The sequence below is a fragment of the Alligator sinensis genome, unplaced genomic scaffold, assembly GCF_000455745.1.
Source record: "Alligator sinensis unplaced genomic scaffold, ASM45574v1 scaffold360_1, whole genome shotgun sequence".
In the NCBI taxonomy this organism is placed as follows: domain Eukaryota; kingdom Metazoa; phylum Chordata; order Crocodylia; family Alligatoridae; genus Alligator; species Alligator sinensis.
The window spans coordinates 16,545-40,972 of NW_005842337.1; the positions used below are offsets into that span (position 1 = coordinate 16,545).

Below are 24,428 nucleotides of genomic sequence, written 5' to 3' on the forward strand. Positions count from 1 at the left end.
GAATACTTTCAAGCATGCCCTGTCCACTTGCTCCTGCTAACATCTTCCAAACCTGGATGTGTGATGATGAATCTGCTCTGGGGTGATCCCCAGCAGCTGCTCTATGGCACATCTGAGACTCAGCTCTTAGTAATGATAACAAGAGGGATGCCCCTGAAGTAATTTCACCCCAAAGTTTCCACTTTTAGAGCATGTGAGTAGGGCATATTCAGGAGTGTTCCGTAGGGGAAATTCTATCATCATACTATAGATACACCCTTTCAGGCATACATTTCAGTCCTTGAGTCATACTTACATGTCCTCTGTGACCCATTCCGATTTTTTAATGTCCTTCCTGCAGTGTAGACACCAGAACTGGATGCAGTATGGCAGTAGTTGTCACACCAATATCATATACAGAGGTAGTGTAACCTCCCTACTCTAACTTGATAAAGCTCAGTTTATTTATCTAAGGGTCATGTTAGCCCTTTTAGCCACAATGCAGTACTTGGAGCTCATATTCAGCTGATTATCTATCACGACTCCCCAGTCTTTTTCCAAGGGGCTGCTTACCAAGATTGAATCCCTCATGTGTAATTGTTCTGCATTCCTTGTTCCTAAAGGTACAACCTTACATTTCACCACCCATAGTCGAATAAATCTTGTTTGCTTTAGCTCAGGCTTTCAAGTGACCACCCCCATAATCTTTGTGTTATCTGCAAACTTTAGCAGAAAAGATGTTACCATTTCTTCCAAGATATTGAAAAATTATGACATACAATAGGGCCAAAAATCAATCTGAAGGTCCCCACTAGGAATACGACCACTTAATAAGGATTCCTTGTTCAAAATTGCATTTTGAGATCTATGTGCTCGTCAGTTTTTAGTTCATTTAACATATGCCAGGCTGATTTGATCATTCTTGGGCGCCTCTAAATGTGCAGTTAATGTTATTTGTCTTTTTTGGACACGTATAGACGAGATGCTACTGTGGAGTAGCGTTGGCAGGCACTAACCATGACACGTTGCTACTGCGCAGTAGTAATGAGCTTGCTGCTACTGCACAAGCGCAATAGCGTCTGAAAAAACCCGTGCGGAGACCGTACTGCGCAATAATGATGGTTACTGCACAGTCATTTAGTACTTGCTTCTGCATATGCAGGTACTAAATGACTGTGCAGTTGTTACTGCACAGTCCACCACTCATGTAGATGTGGCCACTGGGCAGTTAATTTACTGCACAGTAGACTAATTTACTGTGCCTGCATGTGTGGACAGAGGTACTTTACTGCACAGTAGATTTGTCTACTGTACATTAAAGCATCTTGTGTAGACATGGCCCTTGTGATTCAATGCAGATGTCATGGCAAGTCACAAGCCTTACAAAGATCTGAGTCTGTTATACCAACATTATTACCTTGTCCATCAAGCTGGTGATTTCTTTTCAAAATGGTAACACTTTAGTTTGATCTGTTTTCCCCAATGGCATCGTGGATTAGCATTAATGATTCTGCTCTTCTTTATTCTTTATTAAACAAATCTCTTATCAGCTATTCACCTTGTGGCTGACCCTGCTCTATTTCTGTTTCTAAGGACAATGGTTTTCTAGAGAATATCTATCAAGATCTTCATACCCATTACTCTATCCATCCATATTCTACATCTAAATCACCTCCTTTGGGGCCTGAGTGTCTGCAAGTAAGAGAATTTGGGCGTCAGTGTTTCCACACCATGCAGAACATAAAATATAATTAGTTGGTGTTATGTCATTGCATGAAGTTGTAGTCTGGCAGGTGCACTTCACTATATACCAGCCAAGGGGCTGGAAAAGCTCTTAAATATATTTATTTTACTATTTTCTTAAATTATGATGGGTAGGAGAGAGGAACCGATGTAGGCAGGACAAAAAATGGCTTCTCACACAAGAAAATGGCATGGATTTCCTAGAGCAGTTTGCATCGTCTTAGCTTCAGTTGGGGGAATGCATGAAAATATGGATCAAAAGTTAGGAAGAAACACAAGCAATAAACTATTCTCTTCTAATTTCTGATAGGGCTGATACATTTCAGGTGCATCTACATGTGCACTTTAGTGCAGAGTAGACTAACTAGCTGTGTGGTAAAGCATCACCATCTACACATGTGCCAGCATTAGGGGACAGTACTATCTTATGGTGGAGTACTTACCTGCGCTGAAATGCACGTGTAGTCGGTGACGGGCTGGCTGGGGCACGAGGGTGCTGAAGTGCCAGTGTTGCCTGCTGCCTAGCCCTGCACTTTAGGACCTTTGTGCCCCAGCCAACCTGTCTGCTGCCTGATACTGCCAGCTGGAGCCTGGGGCTGACCCCCTGGGTCCCTTCCCAGCCTGGGGCTGCTCTGCCCTGGCTCACGTGCTGTGGTCCTGGGCGCACGTGTAGATGTTGCGCCTGGGAGCAGTTGACTATGGCATGAACTGCATTGGAGTTTATTGCTCCACCATAATTGCATGTGTAGATGCACCCATCCTAGAGCATCTCTGGAAGGGCTCAGAACCTGTTCCAGGGTTAGATGATCTCCTCCTTGATAGGGAAGCACTGTCAGCAACAGCTTATTAGCAAGGAAATAAGAGCCTTTCTTTCTGTTAAGAGTGACTGAGCTAGCTATACTGCTGTCCTTTCTCAGGGCCCCACGGGGAGCTCCCTAGTGCGTGTCAGGCCCTTGTGGGTCCTGCGATTGAATGCTGCAGTTCACCAGGGCCTGGGCTCTGGCCTCCTGGCTACCAAATGTGACACGTCAGCAGGTCGAATGGGAAATGGCCACGCAATGGTTTCTTTTTGAGAACCTTTGACAGCTGCTGGCTGAAGTAACTTAAAAACAACTTCTTCTATCAAAGCACTCTTTATTCTTTCAACCAGAAGGCCGAGGTACAAAACAAAGAGTCTTACACATACACATGTATTCCCTTACCCAAGTGTAACCTATCTATCCATAGCTCATGCACGTCCAGCTTATTTCTTACCTCTCCAGTCTGCTCCCTGTCTGAGCCTGCCCGACCTGTCAGGACTTTTTCACTGACAGCCTCTAAGCAACCTCTTCAGCTCAGCATCCACCTTCTTTTTTTGACAGACTGGCCCCCCTAAGGCTCAGTCTAAGGAAGGGTAGAACATCCTAGTCTGGAAAAGTCAAGCTGGTATCCATTTTTATTGTAACTCCCTTGAAGCTTATGCCTTTCTGAACAGGTTAAGGTCCCAGAGAGCCCTGTCTTCTTCATTCGAAGCTGTGTATCTGAGGCAGTCTTGCCTGTGGCATTATTTTACTTTTCCTGTGTAGGTTCTGTAATAACCTTTTTCAGCCTTTTTGATTTAACTCTATTTGTTCCGGGCAGGTTTGTTTGGTAAGATCTTACCAGGTTTGTTTGGTAAGATCAAATAAACCTTGCTTCTCACATACTTCCCTAGGCCATCATAGCGACCACAATACCCTGACTCCACTTCATTCAGGCAGGCGGCAGTACAAAACTGAATAGGGAAACACCCACGCACAGCATTCATAAAAGTACTTTCAACATTTCCCCAATACATCACACACTTCCTAGCTCCATTATCTCATTCAGCACCTGGGCAAAGCACAGAGGGGGAACACACTAGGCAGGAGCTATTGCACCGAGTCAAGTTAGCAGCTGTTCTGAACCAAACATCCTCAGTCTAGATTATTTTCTCCACAAATGTTCTTTGATGCTAAATATACTACTATACCCTAAAGCAGTGACTCAGACTCTACAGCATACAGTGGTATTACCAGAGGACACTACAACATTATTGTAGAACTTTGTTCTGGGTATTTGCTTATTATAAGAGGATGTCTTGCTGTTTGCTATTAACGTCCAAACCTCCAAGACTTATAACCTAAATAGTCCTACTGAATTTAAAGGGAATTCTTGCCGGAGTATGGGTTAAGTCAGTGTCACTCATACTTTTCTGACCTTTCATTTGTAAATTAAGTACCGGTACATTCATGCTTTGACATCATTAGCTAGCCCTCCTAGGGCTAGCTAAGAGAATACTGTGGGGCCGTGTTATTACAGAAAAAACTAAGCTGAGATGTTTGGGGCAAAAAAAAAACTGGATCCAAGTCTATTTAAACTCGAGTTTGGGGATAGTTAGCTTTGGACTTCCAGTTTTGACTTGGCACAGTTGGCTTGATTTGAAAAGGATCTGAACTTCCTCAAAGCCCAGAGGCACTAGATTTCATAATACAGGGTTCCATAATTGTCATTCTTTTCATTTTTGTTACTGCTTCTTTTACTGAGCCTTGGCAAAAATGATCACGCTCTAAACAAAGCAGAAAGATGTTACACACCATTTAAATCCATCGACTGTAGTTAATGGTTTTGCTTTTGAATTCAGTGAGAGCTTCAGTAGACACAATTAGAGAGGAACTTTGGCTTCCTGGTAGTACTTGTTGTGAGGGCTGTGACCTGGATGTTCTCACAGCCATCACAGTTATCGTGCAGAAGAGCCCATGATTTTCATACCTGTGGCTTCAGGTTTTTCTTGGTGGTTTCATGGATCAAGATGTCTCCCATATCCCATACGGAGGATATGTTTCTTTCTGTGCAGAAGCACCAGATCAGTGCTGATGCCAAGACTTCTTGTGTTTTTCATTCTCCCCTGTGTTGGCAAGCAGGTACCAGGTCACAATTTGCTCCTAACTGCTTATTAAGTGCTTTGAAAGGAAAAAGTGCTACTGTTATTATTGGCCTGATTCTCTACCTACCACACACAAAGTGCAGCTCAAGAGAAACATGGCATTGCTAGAGCTGGCTTTGTGGTAGCCAACATCTCACCCTTGTACTTGCTCAGTCTCTGTTGGCACAGCCTAGCTTCTGATTATCCCCTTTATACTAGTACAAGAAAGAGAAGAGATGTGGCAGGTAGAAGGTCATGCCTGTGACGATTAGCTTTTTACTTTTGCTTTCTTTTTTAAAATCTCTTAAAGAGGATGAGGAAGTGACTCCATGTGTGCATGTGAGGAGGGAGGATGTATTTTGTGGGCTTCAGAACTGCTTTCTTTTCACCTTGCTCATTAGGCTCCAAGAATGTTGCATTATTTGAAGGAAATAGGTTGACATTAGTTCAGCTTTGACCCCTTCTTCACCTTCTCTTATCCTAGCCCCTGAAAGTCATGTCCTGAGTGAGGACATTTCCTTCCTTGATGCCAAATCAATGTAAAATGGGTTTTATGTTGGGTTTCCTGCAGGCCAGGAGGCAGCAGTGCTTTATAATTGTTCATGGAAAGAACATAATGATGGCATAACCCTGTTAGCATGATTGATACTCATCTGGCTTCATAGACCAGTTGCTGCTGTATGCTAGATGATTTATTTGAAAATGGAATAAAATAGATATTAGGGTGGTGATGGAGCACAGTTTCATGACTGTTTCCACCCATTTCCTCCTCCCTCATTTACACAGGGAATTTTCCTAAAAACATAACTTGGCAAAACAGGAGCCTAACATGCTATGTGTGGCTATTAACAGCAAAAGGAGTAAGAGTTATTTCATCTGGCAGTAAATTGGTAGCTCCCTTGCAGTGAGACATCTTTCTCTCTGCTATCTGTGTATCCAACATAGTGCCACGTTCTTGGAAACTGTGTAGAGAAGCAGAATCGTTTTGCTGATTCATTCAGGTAACAAGATCAAGGACACAGAGCAGAGCGCAGCCCTGCAAAGAGACTAGCTAAGGAGCCAGTACCGACAGGAGACTGTTTGCTGTTAGTTAAGTGAAAATTAAAATGAACTCCAGGAAGGAGCTGTCATTATTTTACCTTTTTATTTTTATTTTTAATTTGATAAGAAATGTTGTGCTTATGAAAAGCAAACCTGGAGTCTGTTCTGGAAACTGAACCCCACCCCTGGCCCTTTCCCATAAAACAGCAGTAGCACACTTTCTACCCACACTCCAGACCTCTGATTCCCAGAGTTTCATAAGGTCAGAAGGGTTGGTTATGATCACTTAATCTTAACATGTATAATATGGGCTATCAAACTTCGCTTAATTAATTCCTGTGAGCTGGAGCATAACTTATAAAAATCCTCCTATCTAATTGGTACTTCTCTGGTTATGGAGGACAGCACAGTATAAGTCTGGCAACTCATGTTCTTTTAACTGGTCACAACAACCTTCCCAGTCCTTCCTAGAGTCATTGCTTCTGGGATAGAGTCCTTACCCCATTAATATTATTTTTTCCTAGATGTATGACCTTATATTTGGCTATACCAACCTGTACCAATAACCTGTTCTTTATTCCTTCGTCAAACTCTGTGCCATAAGCAAACTCTGAAAGTGTCAATTGTATGTTTTCCTCTGGGTCACTGATATCAACTCTTGGGAAGACATGTTGTCTATTTGCTAATTTTAGGTTGGGGAAGGTTTCACGGCAGAGGCAGTTTCAGGAGAGAAAGACTCATGTAAGCACTAGGAGAATTTCCTGTCATGCTTGGATCCTGATAGAAGTGAATCCTTGACGAAAGATCCCTGCGGGGGAAGTGGGGATTAGTATTAAACTGAGGTGCCTTGAAGATGAGATGAGCTCCATTTGCTTTTTGACCCTCTCATTGTAGGACTGGGTATATACATGTAATTAAAGCAGTTTGCCTTTAGAGTTCACCCAGCCTCTTTGGGAAGCCAACTTGCAAAACCCTAGTCACATGCCATCCTCTTCACAATAACCCTTTTAGTAACTGGAAGACAGTTATTAAATTTCCACTCAGACTTCTTTTCTCTAGACTCATTGATCCCAATTTGGCCAACCTTTACTGTTATATCATGTTTTCTAGGCCTCGAATCATCTGTGCTGCTCTCCTCTGGACTCTCTCCATCTTGTCCACATCTTTTTTGCAAAATTGGACACAACAGAGACCTCACCAAGACAGAGTAAAAATTAAAGAGCTATTTTCCATGACATGCATAGGATATTCTTGTTAATCCAACCCAGTACACTGTTAGTTTTTGTTTTTTGGGGTTTTTTAAATCAGTATGAGACTGTTGGCTCACATTCAGCTTGCAGTCCAGTATAATTACCCCCAAATAAAAAGCAACATACTCATGCAAGATTTGAAGCCAGGCACCCAAGACAAGAACTTTACCCCTAGACTAATGAGTCAGGCATGTGCTCGACTTGACTAGATAGATAAATGGATGAGACAAGTAGGACAAATCTTATGTGTTTAATCATCCACTAGTAAATGATGGGTCCAGACTGGCTGTCAAACATGGGAACAATGGGAAAATAATATGCAAGCCCTTCTGAGGAAAAGGCACAGTGGTTGCCCTTGACCTTAGCATGTGGGGAGCTGGGGAAAGATTTCACTGTTTGCACATGGTATAGTTGTGTGGTGAGCTTAATGAAATCCTTAACAAAAGCCAAACCACAGCAGACTCATAAACAAAAACACCCACTTGACTCCGTCAAATGACTATTCAGAATGTAGTGTCAAAACCAGAGGGGAATTCGAGTTGACAGCATGTTGGCTTATGCTGCAAAATGTTGGTTCCTTGTTAGCTGCCTCTAACATATTTTTTAAAAGTTATTTTGTCTTGTGTACATTTTGAGCTGTTAATGCTACCATGTTCACATAGATTATACAGTTTTGAAGAGCAAGTGAAATGGACTTAGCATCTTCATCGCTAGATCTCTGCCATGTTGTTCCATAAAACTCCGCTGGTGTTGCAGCAACAGACATCATTGCTGGGTTTGTTTCGTGTTAAGTGTGAGACATTCCAACATTTCAATATCATGTCCCATTCTGAAATATTATGAAAAGTTGAAGTTTCAAACTCTCAGTGGAACAGAATTCTTAGAAATTTCTATTCAGCTTGTTAAACATTGTTGCAGTGTGTACTGGGGGTGATTAGTTTGCAGCTCAGTTGTAGGTATTCAGCATTGCAATTTTAAAATCAGGTGTCAAATTTCACCAAAATACCTTGCAATGCGGAGAACACCTGAATGTGTGGTATGTGGCACCATAGACATGTCTACGGCACCACATACAGCACAGCCATGCTCATAAGGACGCAGCCAGGGATTTCAAATAGGAATCCATGGTGTCCAAAATATTCTGCCCTGTTCTGCATTCTTTGCAACAGAGAAATTATTCTATTATTTTGTTTTTCCAGAGTCAAGAAAGGAGTCAAGAGTCAAGCGATGGCATCTCCCAAGGGGCTGCTTGAGTCTAAAATGGTTGAGAGCCAGTACTGCAAGTAATGCAGTGTCAGACTGTCTTCACAGCAGTCAATCTAGCATTAAATTAACTTCCAAATATTTTGGAGGGAAAATAGGAGATGTGACTAATCACAGAAAATTAAGGCTAGAAGGGACCTCAGGAGGTCATCTAATCCAACCCCTGCCCAAAGCAGGAACATCCCCAACTAGATCATCGCAGCCAAGGCTTCATCTTGCTTAAAAACCTGCTCCAGGGCTGACCCCAGGTCACTCCACCTGATACCGGCTGCAAACCAGACATCAAGCCATTGATTACTATCCTTTGAGCCTGATGCTCCAGCCAGTTTTCTATCCACCTTACAGTCCATTTATCTGGCCCACACTTCCTTAGCTTGTCTGCAAGAATATTGTGAGAGACTGTATAAAAACTCTTGCTAAATCAAGGTATACTACATCCACTGGTCGCCCCGCATCTGCAGAGCCATACATCTTACCATTGAAGGAAATCAGGTTGGTCAGGCATGACTTGCCCCTGGTGAATCTATGCTGACTGTTTCTAATCACCTTGTTCTCCAAGTGCTTAGAAATGGATTTCTTGGGGATCTGCTCCATGATGTTTCCAGTACCTGAGGTGAGGCTGACCAGTCTGTAATTCCCTGGATCCTCCTTTTTCCTTTTCTTAAATATGGGCAGTATGTTTGCCCTTTTCCAGTCATCCAGGACCTCTCCTGATTGCCATGAGTTTTCAAAGATGTTGGCCAGCAGTTCCACAATCATATCAGCCAACTCCCTCAGCACCTTCAGGTGCATCCCATCTGGCCCCATGAACTTGTACACATCCAGCTTTTCTAAGTAGTCCCTAACGTGTTCTTTCACCACTGTTGGCGGCTCACCTCCTCCCCAAACTGTGCTGTCTGGTGCAGTAGTCTGGGAGCCAACCTTGCCTGTGAAGGCTGAGTTGAAAAAGTCACTGAGTACTTCAGCATTTTCCTCATCATTTGTCACTAGGTTGCCTTCCCCGTTCAGTAAAGGACCCACACTTTCTCTGATCTTCCTCTTGTTGCTGACATACTTGTAGAAACCCTTCTTGTTACCCTTCACACCCTTTGCTAGCTGCAATTCTAGTTGAGCATTGAACTCCTTGACCTCATCCCTGCATGCCCAAGCAATACTCTTATACTCCTCCCTCAGTGTTTTTACAAGTTTCCACTTCTTATAAGCTTCCTTTTTGTGATTAGGTTACTGAAAAGTTCCCTGCTAAGCCAAGTTGGTCTTCTGCCATACTTGCTAATCTTCCTGCACATCGGGATGGTTTGTTCCTGCACTCTCAGTAAGGCTTCTTTAAAATACAACCAGCTCTTGTGGGTTGGCTTCCCAGGGGATCCTGCCCATGACTTCCCTGAGTAAGTCAAAGTCTGCTTTTATGAAATCCAGGGCCCTTACTCTGCTGTTCTCCGTCTTTCCTTTCCTCAGGATCCTGAACTCAATCATGTTGTGGTCACTGCTGCCCAAGTTGCCATCCACTACTACGTTCCCCACCAATTCTTCCCTGTTTGTGAGCAGCAGGTCAAGAAGAGCACAGCCTCTACTTGGCCACTCCAGCACTTGCACTAAAGTCTTGATGGGGCTAGACTCTGGGTCTGCAACGAATAAGACTCCTTGTTAATTTGCCAGCAATTCAATCGCTGGGAAATAAATAAAAGAAACGTTATCTGATCACACGCAAAGCCAGACTATACTCACTTGACAGCACTGTACCCATTGTGCCAAGACAGATTAGGCCTTTGTGCCTGTGTATTTCAGCAGCATAAATTTCAAGGTGGCATAAAGACAGAAGCCTGCTTTTCTCCTGTGTAGTTGTGCAGCCTGGCTCAGCATTAACTAGATGTAAAATCACTGACAACAGCAGAGCAAAGCCATCCTGTCTGAAAGGAGGGAGAGTCAGCTCCAGCTTGGATTTAAAAATCTGCTATTCCCCAGTAAGCCATGAATTTATTAGGATTAATTCTAATGAGAAACATAAATGAATGACTAATGATATGCATGGTACATTCAGGCAGCAGGCTGACCAGACCAACTCATTGCAGGATGATCCGTAGATTTGAACTCATTCTTTACTGAATAGAGTGACCGAGATCTTAAATGTCAACAAAACTGTCACTTCCTTTCAGTGAATGCCTTGTGCTTTAAAAGGAATTTATCTTATCAGGGATACCCTTGTAATAGGAGGAAGCAGTGTTCCTCTTTACCTGGGGTTGATTGAGGACAAAAACAGATTGCACCGTGCAATCCTTTGGGAATGTGCTTTGTAAACTGTGTATAAAATGTAGGATGTTTGTGTTATTTACAGGTAAAGAATAGGACGGGGAGTCAGGACTCCTGGTGGGAAATCCTTACTCACCTGAAGTCTATGGTGAAACTGCTGCTGACTTAACAAGTGCCAGGATTTCATCCTTAAGTAGCACTGCCAATGACTCTGCGTGATGGATTCTGAGTAGGTCACTCATCTACTTTGTGACTGAGTTTCCCAGTCTGTAAAATGGGTGAATCATAACCACCTTTCTCACAAGAGGAGATGTAAACATTAAACAATGGCTTCTAAGATAACTTACGCATTGCCTTTTCTAAGGACAAATTATTGTTAACTTTTTTGAAAGGCAGGTTTGCACTTCTCTCTTCTGTTATCACTCAGGTCCATTCTTCTTATGGGGGTTGATGTTAGATGTTTCAAGAGACAGAAAAAATAGTGCTGGGTTGTTGGCAGTAGCCATGTTGGTCTAAGGACATAGGCAGGCAAGGTTCTTTGGGTAGATGTGTTATCTTTTATTAGACCAACTGAGTAGTTGGAAAAAAGTTCTTGGCAAGCTTTTGGGCGCAGTCACCCTTCTTTACACAAGTAAGAATCATTTCTGCCCCAACAGGGGCTAGCTACACAATGCTCCAAAACCCCAGTGGTTAGATCACCAAGCTCCAACACGCACAGCATATTATGTTGCCCTTGTGTCACCATTACTGGCTTGTGCCCATGCTCTTATTATCTCTGTGATAACTCAGCTGAGGAGACTTTAAACCTAGGCTGTTCATTCAACACTGCAGGAACACTGCATTGTATTATGAAGACCTTGGCTTTCAACAGCTGCTCCCTACTTTGCAGTGTGTTGCGATGAACAAAACGCCCAACTCTCTATTCACACGTATCTTTTTCAAATTAAACCGTCTTTGAAAGTAGTAAGATTCCCTATGGCAGGCAGCTGAGAGTGCTGTTATACTCCCACCACTATCTCTACTCACTACTTCTCAGGTCATAAGCTTCTCTCTCTGAGTTCATCCAAGAGTTGTATTTTGCCAGTAGGTTCCCATAGGCCTGATTCATCATTGTGTGATTCTAGTTTTACACTTCATGTCAAAATGTAATGCTCAGATGAATTTGCAAACCCTCAGAAAATGGGGCCTTGCCCATTACTATCCTCAGATAAGCATAGGGCTCTAAAAATATAAAACTTCTGAGTTTCAACTTTCTACACCCCACTTGTGTCAGCATCATTTCCAGACTAAAACACTTGTGATGTTAGGCCATTAGGACTGAGATTTAAATGACTCACTAGAACCTGAAGCATTAAAACAAAGCCTTAAAACAAAGGAGGCTTGCCAGTTTGGGTCCAGGACCAAGTTTCAAAGTATTTCGATTTCTTTCCAAACCATGCAAGGGGATCATATACTTATGACTCTGGTTTTGTCTTCCATCCATTTGAAAGCAGAAAGAAAAGCAAAAACAAGAGAGATGTTTATATTTGTTGGCCAGAGAATGAACCTAAGTTTTGGCTGAAATTGCTTTTTGTTGAGAGAAGACACTGCAGGACAGAGCCATCACAGCTGAAATGAAAAATGTTTGCAGTTGTTATTTTAAGCTAAAGCAGAGATTTGGGGAGATTTGCACATTAAGGAGAGCAGCAGAAAAGAGACACAACAGATGAGATCCTTCTTTAAGAGTCTCAGATCTGACATATTAGCCTCTCGTCAGCTGAAAGCGCTTTAGAAGTTTCTCTAGCATGTTGTTTCAGGAATCAGGTGGCTCAGGGAACTGGGAATAATATATAGATGCTTTCAACTCTAAATCACAGATTCAAATCTAATATGTCAGGAGTGGCCAAAAGACATTACAAAAATAGTTTGCGCTGCTTCTCTTGGCTTCTTTTGTCTGAAGATCATGACATCCTTTGTATACATTTTTGACATAAGTCGTACAAGACACGTGTGTGTGGCAGGTAAATATTTTTATCCCTTTTCATCAGTGAAGAAACTGCTGTGTAGTAGGTCAGATTTTAAAGGATTTTTGCTTTCATTGAAATCAGTGAGAGCTAGGTGCCTTTAAAAATATGACCTAATGTGCCTAAGTGCTTAGACAGATAATCAAACATACCAAATTGCAAAGGGAAGGGGCTTTATCCCTCATCAACTGCCCTGCAGTATCTGTTTCATGTGTTTGCTCCTATCGTGCAGAGTGGCTAAACCATGGAAACTGAGTCCTATTTCATTCAGGAAGAAGCTGCCCTGATTAGCTTACACTTACCGTGCAGAAGGCGCAGCCACAGAAACCAGTCCTGCAGAAGAGCCAGTATGGGGTAAGTCCCCTTCACTTTTACTGTGGTATCATTTGTTTGTCTGTCCATACCCAATTGATCAGCATACGGTTACATGATGATGAGCAGGGATCTGGGTTTTCTGTTGCCTGTGGGAAAATGTGGAAAAATGAGGATTTTCCCTTTTAAAGGAGAAAAACCTGGATTTTCCCCTTTGACACAGGAAACTCTTGCAGCCTGGCAGAGTTCCAGCCTGCAGTGAGCTGCTTGGGGCTGGGAGGGAGTTCGGGGATGGTAATCGGAGCAGGACCAGGGAGGTAAAGGGAAAAAAAATATCTGGAGCTGCGGGGCAGGGGGTGCCATGTGCAAGTGCCCCTGATGACACAGGGGTGGTCCGGGCACACCAGAGCTTGGAACATAGTCCTGATGGCACAGGGCTGGTCTGGGCCATCAGGGGCCAAGCTTTGGTGAGTCTGGACCAGCCCTGCACCACTGGGGAAGGGACCAGACTCCAGAAAGCCCTACGCACCACCTGCGCCACACACCCACATGCAGGTCATGCTGGCAGTGGTAGGGCAGGGGAGTGCGGGTCCTGCTGGCAGTGCTAGGGCGGGGGCAGGGGGAAATGCCCCATTCCCCAAACCCAGGGAGTCGGCCAGAGTGGTCCCAGCTGTGGCCCTAGTCCTCCCCGCACTCAGGAGAGGAGCAGCTCCTGCAGGCATGCCCCCAGCCTCCCATCACTCCACAGACCCTAGGAGCCTGCCTGCCCCGCTTCCTCTCCATATCCTACATGCTACAACTGCATGAAGTATTAAAGCAAGTTTTGGAAATGGGCATTTAGAACTAGCTGACCTGAAACATAAGCGGTTGTAAGAATAAGAATGAATCCACTAACTGAGAAAGAGGTAGTATTTATTTACAGCTGTTTACCTCTATTTAACTCCATTCTCTGTTAATCATATAAATTAAAGGAGCCAAAGAGAAAAAAAAGCGCTATAGAAATCGCAAGTTCAGAGAAAATCTGGAGGATTCGTGTTAGAGCAGTGAGGCATGTCTTTGTGGCAGCGGTGAGTATGTCATTTTATCTCTGTGTGTCTTCATGAGAGCTAGTGGTTTTTATAGTTAAAAAAAAAATGTTATAGGCAGTTTTAATGAAGACTGAGCCGGTCACCTCAATCTGACTGGTGGCGTAACTGGTGACTCCCATTTAACCAGTAACCCCAATCTAACCAGTGACACAAGTCTAATTGGTGATCCAAGTGATTTTTTTGCAGCTTTGTTCCCATTGTGATTCAGTAGGACAGGCCAAATGATGGTTTGGTTCTGGCTCAGGTTCACATCACAATACCAGTTCAAACCAGTTCTTAGGTTCTGATTCAATTCCAGTTCAACTCCCAGTTAGATCAGAGAGCACTGGCACAGACACCCAGGGAAGCTGTGAATTCTCCAGCACTGGAGGTGTTCAGGAAGAAGATGGTTAGTCACTGGTTGGGGATATGCCAATGTTTCTGCTGAGATTCAGCCCCGGAAGGTCCTGGCTACAGGGTCTTGCCCATCTGGCCAAGAGTTAGACCAATGCTGCATTGAGGTCAGGAATGAATTTTCCCCTGATAAAACTGGTACGGTGGGGGGACAGGGTTGCCTTCCTCTGCAGCAGGGGCATGGGCTTTGCATGGGATCTTGCAGCAGCTGCTGCTGAGGGGCTGCGCTGGGCAGCCTGGCAGTCCTGTGTTGCTCCCAAGCCCCCACCCCTGTGTCCCAAGAGTCCAGTATGGTTTGCTGCAATTTGCTGTAGGGTGTGCAGGGGCTGCAGGTTGGGAGTGAGGGGCACTGGCATGGCTGGGGGGCTGTGGCTTGGGAGTGAGGGGCAATGGCACGGGTAGGGGCAGGGGCAGGGTACCAGCATGTCAGGGCTGCTCAGTGCCACAAAGCAGAGGGTAACAGCTGCAGTTGGACCTGCATCCTGGTGTGTGGGGGGGAGCTGCTTCTGGGAGGGAGTGAGTGGGGATATAAGTAGGGGCTGTGGGTCAGGAGTGAGGGGTACCGGCAGGGCTGGAGGGTCTGTGGCTAGGGACTGAGGGGCAGTGGCATATCAGGGCTGCTCAGTATCACAAAGCAGCTGGGGGGGGCAGTCGCAGAAGAACCCATGTGCTGGGGAGTGAAGGGGGCAGGGGGAGCTCTGATTTTCCATGATAAAAAACCCAAAATCAAACACCTAAATATAGAGTTATTTAGAGTTTATTTCATTATAATGATTGAAGCACTGGTAGTCTTCTAAATTGCTTTAACATTGTAAATATATCAATAAAGCATTGTGTTCATTTGATACCCATACATACATACATACATACATACATATATAATGGCATGTCATTTTAATCACAGAAAGATGCAGATTTGGGGGTTTTAATTAGAGAATTTTGGATTTTTTAACAGAGAAAACCAGGATCCTTCATAATGAGTCAGTGACATGACTAGAAACCACCCCCAGGAGTTGTCACTTGCTGATTTCAGCCTTAATCACTAAACCACACTTCCTGTTCCCGGTGGAATGAGCTGCTTGTCTAGTACAGCTCTTAGAGGACAGATGTGAATATTGTAGGAATCGTTTGGGCATTTGGCCCCTTGCTTGCTAGTCTCACCAAAAGGGCCAAATATTTAAAGCACTATGGAGACTCTCATGTACAAAGGTGGTCCCTTTAGAAAAGGTCAGAAGTACAACACTGTGGGAGGGCTCAGGCAATGTTGTGCCTGCTGTCCTTGCTTAGTGTATAAATTTCATCCTCAAATACTATCCCTCTGGAACTTTTCACTTCAGTTAATTCACTTACAGTCTCCCTTAGAGATTTAACAGGGGGTTGATTTTATCTTTGCGTGTCTTCATGTGAGCCAGTGGTTTTTATAGTTAAAAAAAAAATCGTTATAGGCAGTTTTAAAGAAGACTGAACTGGTCACCTTTGCTAGGGAAGGTCTGCTTGGAAAGATAGGCACGAAGTGAGAGGCAGCAGATTAGAAGACCTGGAGGCATATCTGGAGGATGTTGCAATACCAGAGCCACTGCCACTTCCAGCTCTTCCTCTGCTTCCACCTGTGAGGGGTCTGTCTAGACAGGACCACACACCATTGAGGCTTCCACCTAGGTCCTGGTTTGGTGCTGTGCAGACTGTCGCTTGCAGATTTCTTCCAGTGTCAGCCAGGTGGGGGAGTGCCTGCAATATGGGAGGTGCCTTCTGGTGGTGCCCCTCAGGGAGAGGGCAAGAGAGATACAGGAGGAGGTAGCAAGGCTCTGAAGCATCCTCCGCCATGAGGACTTCATCGATTTCATGCTAGAGGAAACTTCTAGGACTGTGGAGGAAGGACTGCCAGAGGTGGTCCTAGAAAAGGAAGAGGGCATGGACTCCCTGGAAACTGGAAGCTTGTATCTTCTGGCAGCAAGAAGAAGTCATCATCCCCATGTACAGTGGTTTGCCTGGAGAACAGATATGGAGTACTAGCAACAGAGAAGGAGAAGAGCATTCCAGTGATGGAAGAGGCCAGGCCAGGAATCCCCAAGGTGGGGAGGATCCAGACCACTGCCACGAAAAGGAAGTGATGGGTGGTGGTGGTTGGAGAATCCCTTTTGTGGGGAATGGAGGTATCCATCTCCTAGCCTGACCTATTGTCCTGCGAGATCTGCTGCATGGCTGGAGCCTGGATCCAAGGTGTCATGGAAGGGTTACTGTGACCTGTCCGGCCCTCTGACTACTATCCCATGCTGCTCATCCATGTGGACACCAATGATAATGCCAGGGATGACCCTGAGCAGATCAAGAGTGGCTACAGGACTCTGGGTGCAAGGGTGAAGGAGACAGGTGGTATTCTCTTCAATCTTTCTGATCAAAAAGAAGGGCCCTGGCAGGAGCGGACACATCCTACACGTCAATGAATGGCTGCACAGGTGCTGTTGCCAGCAGAGATTCAGCTTCTTTGACCATGGCATGTTGTTCCAAGAAGAAGGATTGCTAGGAAGAGACAGGATCCACCTGGTGAAGAGGGGGAAGAGCATATTTGCAGACAGGCTCACTAACCTGGTGAAGAAGGCTTTAAAATAAGTTTGCCGGAGGGTGGAGAACAAAGCCCTGAGGTAAGTGGGGAAGCTGGGGACCAAGAGGAAGCACAAGCAGGAGGGGGCAACAGGGGAAGCCTTCTCATTGTTCCTGAGACAGTAGGGCAATTGGCTACTTTCCTCTGATGTCTGTACATGAATGCACAGAGCCTGGAAAACAAGCAGGAAGCATTGGAAGTCCTCGTACAGTCAGGGAGCTATGACATGATTGGAGTAACAGAGACTTGGTGGGAGCTCACATGACTGGAGCACTGTCATGGATGGGTACACACTGTTCAGGAAGGACAGGCAGGGGAGAAGAGGAGGAAGAATTGTGCTGTATGTAAAGAGTGGTTTGATTGCTCAGAGCTCTCGTATGAAACTGGACATGGGACTGTTGAAAGTTCCTGGATTCAGGTCAGAGGCGAGAGCAACAAGGGTGATGTTGTGGTGGGTGGGTGCTCTAGACCACCAGACCAGGAGGATGAGGTAGATGAGGCTTTCTTCAGACAACTAGCTGAAGTCTCCGGATCACAGGCCCTGGTTCTCATGAGAGACATCAATCACCCTGACATCTGCTGGGAGAGCAATACAGCAGTGCGCAGAAAATCCCGGAAGTTTTTGGAGAGCATTGGGGACAACTTCCTGGTGCAAGTGTCGGAGAGACCAATCGGGGGGCATGCTGTTCTTGACCTGCTGCCCCCCAGTTCCCAACAGGGAAGAATTGGTGGGGAATGTAGCAGTGGATGGCAACTTGGGCAGCAGTGACCATGAGATGATTGAGTTTAGGATTCTGAGGAAAGGAAGGATGGAGAGCAGCAGAGTATGGCCCCAGGACTTTAGAAAAGCAGACTTTGACTCCCTCAGGGAACTGATGGGTAGGATCCCCTGGGAGGCCAAAAAGGGGAGTCCAGGAAAGCTGGTTGTATTTTAAAGAAGACTTACTGAGGATTTAGGAACAAAACATCCCCGTGTGCAGGAAGACTATCAAATATGGCAAGCGACCAGGTAGGCTTAACAGAGAACTCTTCAGTGAGCTTAAACACAAAAGGAAGGTGACAAGAAGTGGAAGATTGGACAAACAACTAGGTAGGAGTATAAGAGCATTGCTTGGGCATGCAGGGATGAAGTCAGCAATTGGAGTTGCAGCTAGCAAGGAATGTGAAGGGTAACAAGAAGGGTTTCTACAAGTATGATAGTAACAAGAAGAAGGAAAGGGAAAGTGTGGGTCTTTTACTGAATGGGGGACACAACCTCATGACAGATGATGAGGAAAATGCTGAAGTACTCAATGTCGTCTTCACCTCAGTCTTCACAGGCAAGGTCAGCTCCCAAACTACTGTGCCTGGCAGCACAGGTTGGGGAGGAGGTGAGCAGCCCTCAGTGATGAAAACAGGTTAGGGACGATTTAGAAAAGCTGGATGTGTACAAGCCCATGGGGCTGGATGCATCCAAGAGTGCTGAGGGAGCTAGCTCATGTGATTGCAGAGCCACTGGCCATTATCTTTGAAAACTCATGGCAGTCAGGGGAGGTCCTGGATGATTAGAAAAGGGCAAATATAGTATCCATGTTTAAAGAAGGGAAGAAGGAGGATTCAGGGAACTACAGACCAGTCAACCTCACCTCAGTTACTGGAAAAATCATGGGGCAGGTCCTCAAGGAATCCATTTCTAAGCACTTGGAGGAGAAGATGATTAGGAGCAGTCAGCATGGATTCACCGAGGATAAGTCATGCCTGACCAACCTGATTGCTTTCTATTATGAGATGACTGGTTCTGCGGATGCGGGTCAACCAGTAGCTGTGGTGTACCTTGATTTTAGCAAGTCTTTTGATACAGTCTCCCACAGCATTCTAGCAGGCAAGCTAAGGAAGTGTGGGCTGGATAAATGGACTGTAAGGTGGATAGAAAACTGGTTGGAGCATTGGGCTCAGAGGGTAGTAATCAATGGCTTGAAGTCTAGTTGGCCGCCAGTATCAAGTGGAGTGCCCTGGGGTCGGTCCTGGAGCAGGTTTTGTTCAATATCTTCATCAGTGACCTGGAAGATGGCACAGAGTGCACCCTCAGCAAGTCTGCAGGTGACACCAAGCTGCGGGGAGTAGTAGATATGCTGGAGGGTAGGGCTAGGATTCAGAGTGACCTAGACAAATTGGAGGATTGGGCCAAAAGAAATCTCATGAGTTTCAACAAGGACATGTGCAAAGTCCTGCACAGAACAATCCCATGTACTGGTACAGGCTGGGGACTGACTGGCTGGGCAGCAGCTCTGCTAAAGGGACCTGGGGGTTACAGTGAACAATAAGCTGAAGATGAGCCAACAGTTTGCCCTTGTTGCCATAGAAGGATAACAGCATACTGAACTGCATTAATAGGAGTATTGCCAGCAGATTAAGGGAAGTGATTATTCTGCTCTGTTCTGCACAGTGAGGCCACATCTGGAGTCCTGTGTCCAGTTTTGGGGCCCCCACTACAGAAAAGATGTGGATAAGCTGGACAGAATACAGCGGAGAGCAATGGAAATGGTTCAGGGACTGGGGCACATGACTTTTGAGGAGAGGCTGAGGGTGTCCCAGCCGCCTGCGGAGGGTTCGGGATTGAGAGTATGGTCGGGGGTAGAAAGGTAAGAAAGGTTTATTGACTTAACAAAAACACAACTACGTGTAGTAACAAGACAAACAATGACAGACAAAAGCAATTCGCGTCGGCAACTTATCGGCAGTCCCCTCTGTTGCCTGATACACAGCAAGCTTCTCTTTCCACAAAGTTCAGCGAAGTCAGGCGTCCCAACAACACTGTCCGAAGGGGTACTGGGAAGGACCCTGGAATGCAGTCCCTGGGCTCCTCGAGGTCCATGGGCCCACTGATCCAGGCAACAGCTAACTAATCCTTTTTCCAGAGGTGTATCTTCCTTCTGAATGGTTTCCAGATATTCCAGCTAATTTAAAGCTTCTGAATGATACTGATAACGAATGACCACTCAGATTCCTTTTACTTCAACTGTCCTTACACTGACCAATAGCAGTATAAGCCTTGCATTCCTTTGATAAGGTAATTTTAACTACGCCACAAGGCCTTACTACTTCAAGGCTTTGCTAAATTTACTAGGCCTTACTATATACAAGGCCTCACTACATCTTCAACTTTAATTAGGCATTTAGCAACAACATACAGCTTAATATCTAAACAAATATAGAAAAACACTTGGTCTAATCTTCATAGGGCCTTCAGCAAGCACCTGCATCACACAGACATAATTTCATCTGTCACAGAGGGAACTGGGCTTATTTAGTCTGGAGAAGAGAAGACAGAGGGGATTTAATAGCAGCCTTCAACTACCTGAAGGGTGGTTCCAAAGAGGATGGAGCTGGACTGTTCTTAGTGGTGACAGATGACAGAACAAGGAGCAGTGGTTTCAAGTTGCAGCAAGGGAGGTTTAGTTTGAATATTAGGAAAAAAATTCTCGCCAGGAGGGTGAACCACAGAAACAAGTTACCTAGAGAGATGGTGGAATCTCCATCCTTGAAGGTTTTTAAGGCCCAGTTTGATAAAGCCATGGCTGGGATGATCTAGTTGGGGCTGGTCCTGCTTTGAGCAGGGGTTGGACTAGATGGCTTCCTGAGGTCCCTTCCAACCCTTATTTTCTATGATTTTATGATTAAGAGAAAGACCAATACTGGCGAATCTCAGAGGACTTTGAAACAGTATGACTAAATCATTTACTATTGTGGTTGTAACTATTTTTTACGGTTTTCTAAGTGTATTCCTTATGTGTCTCTCAGAAAACATGTTAAGAGATGCGTGGAGGGTAGGAATACACCTATGTCAGATACCGTCCTAGGTCTTACATTTGCTAACGAAGTAGTGGAGTGGTTGAGATTGACTCATTCCTCTTGAGGCAGTGGGACAAAGATAGCTTTATCGTGTTTATTAGACAGGATTTTTATCTCTCAGAGGTAATGGTTCTGGAGGCTGACAGAAACATTTGTTTTGATTTTGTTTTCAGGATAGAGGGAGAACTAAAGCGGAAGTATTGGATTTAATTGGATCAGACAGCGATAAATTTATTTGCATATTATCATTTCCAAATGGTTTCTTAGCAAGGCCTTCCTTCCACAGCCTGCTTTTCTTTTGATGAAGGTGTGGTGGAAGGGGATACTGGCAGCACTAATGGGGTTGAATCTCAAAACACATTGCTCTGAGCCTTACTACTTGGTTTCACTGCCATTCTGCTTCTTTGCTACCTACTGTCAGGAAAAGATATCATAAGAATGAAATCTTGATAGGAGAGTGGCAGCTTCAGCTCTGCTGCTTTTGGAGTGAGATTTTGATCAATCTTATTTCATTTTACTTGGTAAAAGAGCCTGAATTAATAAAGCAAGAGTCTGTTCTCCCTTTCTCTAGTGTAAATCTAGATTAATTCCATCCATTGGGGTTATTTCTTTCCAAGGGGTTGTTTTAGACTTAGATGTGTGAAGGTGAGGTCAAAATCTGGCCCAGTAGAGATATGGTAGTGTAAAAGTGAGCCAGGAATCTAAAACTACAGAAACAGTCACAGGCTCCTAATTATGTCAGCAAATGAAAGCTGTCTGACTTCATCAGTCAAGCAAGGCAGCTAGGCTTTGGGAAGCAGTGAGAAAGGAGACAAGGGAGAAAAGAATGAGCTCAAGGTATCTGGGCCTCATGGGAGCTCTCTGGGTATTACACCGCTCAATACGGGAAGAAAAGCATGAAAGGCAAAGTAAGCAGCAAAAACAGAGCCCCCCTGCTTGATCCAGTTACAACGAGCAGTACGCCTATGTTGTCTGCCCCCGTTACATTAGTGTTAATGTTCTTGTTCAGTCTGCATTCATTTCCCACTGCCTTTTTCCTTTGACTTGCTCACTGGAACAGTTGTCAAAACATAAATGATCAGTGGGCCCCCTTCAGCAGAGACATTCAAATTAGGCCAAAGACAACCATACCCCTGTACTACCTGCCAAATGGGTACTGGAAGGGAGTGAACTGTCATCCATCCAGCCTGCGAAGTCTTGACTGCCGAATCCCATAGTCTGAGCACACCCTGCCCAGAATCTTTTTCGTTCTTGTGGAAGGACGCTGTTACTCAATTTCTTCTTCTATTCCCCACCAAAGCCCTGTCGCAAGACCAGATTTCCATCTCAACTGCATTTGACTAGCAGGCACCATTGAATTGAATACTGTTATTATTCCAGTTTTCCTCTAGGTTAATTGAATTCAGTTTCTAGTCCACAATATGCAGGGGAGCAGGTGGAAAAGCAGGCTATGCCAGCTTTCTGCCACCCAGGGGAATCCCATATGCCAGGGAAATCCTCATTCGCCTGTTCCAGCTGCTGTGTATAGTGACTGAAGACCTATCCCTTTGTGTTTGATAAGAACATCCATACAATGAATCATGAAAAAAGCAGGATAGAGTCATACTCCTAAAATCCCATATTAATGTTTCTACCGGCTTTTCTCTTTGAAGCCAAAAAGGGGTGCAGTTGTATTTTTGTCTGTGTGTCTGTTTGCTCTCCACCAGTCTGTTCAGCTGAGTTGTCAGTCATGTTTTTGTGACTGCAGTTTCCACTTGAGGATCACTAAGAAAATATCCAGTGTTTTATCTTGAAGCCTTCCTTGCACGTGTTGGAGTAGGATGAGAGAGCATATGCCACATGCTAGAACCAGACACACTCTGTGTGTGTTCTCCTCTCCACCCAAGCAAGCTGGTGTGCTTCGTGGCTGCTGGATTCACCATTTTTTACACATCAGTACAAAATAAGTGAAACGTTCTCTCACACCAGACTGATAACATTATACCCAGGTGTAAACACTGTACAAAATGTAAGGAAGTGGCGAATCAGGCTGTCTGTGACATTAGGCACGGTCATTTTGGTTTGTATAAGGCGTGCTGTACTTCTGCAGTATCAAAATGTTCTCCTACCATAGAACAACATGCATGCTTTTTTATGAAGCTGCATGACTCATTCCCTCCTTCCTCTCAAATTGAAGGGAATCTTCATAGATTTTTGCTAAATTCTGTCATCACATCTGCTTTTATCCCTAAACCAATGGATTACAAGTATAACATCAATTGCAGACTATAGCGCAGGGAAAGAAACCAGCTCATCAAGCCACAAACCTGGCCCACATAATAATGGATTGTGAGGAACACCACAAAATTCCATCATGCTGAGTACCGCTGCCCTATGCATTCTCATGTGTATGGGATCTAGAAAAAAAAAGAGACAAGCCCTATCTGGTGGGGTTTGAATCCAGACTCAAACCTAAGGGGTTCTGAATTAGGGTTTTGGCCTGTTATGGACTTCTTGCAGGCTGTTGGATATGAGACTTTCAAAATATAGGAGTTGCTTTGAGATATTTTGGGTCTAGGATTTGGGATGTTCTCAACTCCTGATATAAAAGTTGGTAGATTTGACTTTCCTCCAGAAGACCCACAGTTATCTACATCCTTGAACGCCTCTCTGAGTTTGGAATGGATCCACACCCCAGCTGCAGATCTGGCACATCCTTATTTACAGCGTGGTCTTATATCCTATGAGACACACTGGGTGCATCTACGTGAGATGCTTACTGCACATTGGCCTAATAACACTGCACAGTAGAGCGTCATAGCACAAACTGTTAATAGCCTGCTGTGCAGTGTTATTAGGTGAATGTGCAGTAAGCGTCACTAATTAACTGGGGTGTAGGTTGTAGCCGTGGTGGTCTCAGGACATAGGCAGACAAGGTTCTTTGGGTGAATATGATATCTTTTATTAGACCAACTTAAATAGTTGAAAATCTTTTTCATAGCAAGCTTTCAGGTTTAAAAACCCTTCAGTGCTAATGTGCAGCAACTTTAGGTACTGTGCATTTAGTTTACTACCTCCTTAATAAAGGACTAACTAAATGCATAGTATCTAAGGCACATTAATGAATGTGTAGATGTGCCTACTGTTCTCTAAAATTCACAATTCATGAGCAAAATACCCCTATGATTCTGAAGCCCTGGCTGATAAATGCAGATCCACATGCAGCTAAAATTCTTCTTACTTCCTTATTTGACCAGTTGTTGCAGGCCCTTCCCTGTAGTAAGCAGGGACAGATACAGACATACCAGCCCTGAAGTCCTTACTCATATGAAAATCCATTAACTTGTGTTTCAAATTTGTCTGGCCACGAGCTGAGTAAAAGTTTCAAGAACCTAGACATACAAATCCTCAGAGATAATGCACAGATGATTTCTTTTTAATTGGGGCTTACTGTCTGATTATGTTTTTCTTTCCACTATTTCTTGGTGTGAGTGCTTGTGAGGATGCTCTCACATGTCTTAGAGCTATATAACCAGTGATTAAAGTGTTCAAATCCTTTATCCAGTTCTAGGACAGCTCCCCTGCCAGGCAGGGGATGCTACGGTGAGCTTAGGACATTGTCATGAACTATATTCAGAATGCAGGAGAATGCAGAACAGACGCTTGCTTTTGTGCCAAGCTAGAATGTCTGAATTCTTTTTCACAGCCTGTATCAATCAAGCAACTGCAGCAATTCCAGCCTATTAACCTTGGACTTAAAGAGGAATTTTTGAG

The 24,428-nt window shown here is 44.5% G+C and overlaps 1 long non-coding RNA gene across 2 annotated transcripts in view; it reads left to right on the forward strand.

Annotated features, from left to right (window-relative positions):
• The window catches only part of LOC112551105, a 41,077-nt gene that overhangs the window by 8,718 nt on the left and 7,931 nt on the right, over positions 1-24,428 (forward strand). The window contains exons 2-3 of one of the 2 annotated variants that reach the window (XR_003095270.1): positions 12,682-12,803; positions 13,733-13,828. This is a non-coding gene — a long non-coding RNA (uncharacterized LOC112551105). The remainder of the gene's footprint in view (positions 1-12,681; positions 12,804-13,732; positions 13,829-24,428) is intronic. The other variant, XR_003095271.1, reaches the window with a different exon arrangement.